Genomic DNA, 1,395 nt, shown 5'->3' on the forward strand with positions numbered 1-1,395 from the left:
GCTTTGCTAGGTATAATATTATTGGTTAAAAGTCTTGTTTCTTCAGCACTATCAAAATTGCATTCCACTCCCCTCTGATCTGTAGGATTTCTGCTAAAACGTCTGTTGTCAAGTTAACTGGAACATACTTATTTGTTGTTTATTTCATTTTTCTTCCTGCTTTGAGAATCCTTTTTGTCTTTAACCTTTGAGAGCTTGATTATAAAATATTTTGGGGTAAACTTGGTTGAGTTGAAACTGATTTTACCTTATACCTGTACATTTGTATCCTTCTCTAGGTTTGGGAAACTTTCTATCATTTCTCTGAATAAAATTTTCTACTGCTTTGGCTTTTTAAGTCCTTCTTAAGCAACAGTATTCCAACTATTTGTTTTCAATGATGTCTCAAAATTTCCATGTGCTTTAATCATTCCTCTTCATTCTTTTTTCTTTTAACTCGTCTGTATATTTTCAAGTACGCCTGTCTTTTAGCTCGCTGATGTTTTTGTCTAGAGCTAATACCTCCTATCATGTTTATAATTTTAGTTAGTGTGCTTTTTAGCTCAAGGACATCTGTTTCTTTTTAAAAATAATTTCAATCCCTGTTAAATTTCTGAAAGTTTTCTGTGTTCTCTTGAAACTTCATAGGTTTTCTTAAAACTCCTTGACTTTCCTTAAAATGACTATTTTGAGTTCTCCAAGACTTTATACATTTTGGTTGGCGTATGGTCAATTTCCGGTGCCTAATTTTGTCCAATAAATGAGGTCACGCTTCCATGAAAGTTCTTGATGCTTGTTGCAGTACAAGGTTATCTGTGCATTAAGGGACTGGGTATTAATTCAAGTTTTGTGCCTGTCCTTACAGAAGTTCTAAGCAGGCTGGGGTTTTGTTTTTATTTTTCTGAACCTTCACTTCTGCTGTTTTGTTCTGTGATCACTTCCGCTGTTTCAACACTAGATAGAGTATTAAACCCAGGTTTGCAACTTCTATGGTTGGTGTGTTGTCACTGTTTCAACACTAGAGGGCACCCAAGCACAACTTTGTCCTAAAGCCACCTGTTCAGAAAGAACTGGGGGAGTGCCCAAAACAGTTATCCATCTCTGCAACACATTCCCCCAGGTACCAGGATGGGTCCCAGATGTCTTGTCCTGTCATCAGCCTGTGATCTAGTGCCATAGGATTCTGCCCAACTCTAGACCTTACCAAGGGACTGATCACAGGCCCCTTTGGTGCTGTATCTCTCTTCCCCCGTATGGATAAATGCTCCCTGTGTTTTATTGCATAGCATTAGGAAAGAGACAGGGAGAGCAGTCCCATGGCTACCAAGGCCATAGCTCACAAGGACCAGCAAAGCAAAGGGACAGGACCAAACTCCTGTCACTACTGTGTGTCTGTCGCTGTCCTGTACGTGTGCC

This window comes from Chinchilla lanigera, unplaced genomic scaffold (genome assembly GCF_000276665.1).
Source record: "Chinchilla lanigera isolate Chin_1 unplaced genomic scaffold, ChiLan1.0 scaffold00107, whole genome shotgun sequence".
NCBI classification, from domain to species: Eukaryota; Metazoa; Chordata; class Mammalia; order Rodentia; family Chinchillidae; genus Chinchilla; species Chinchilla lanigera.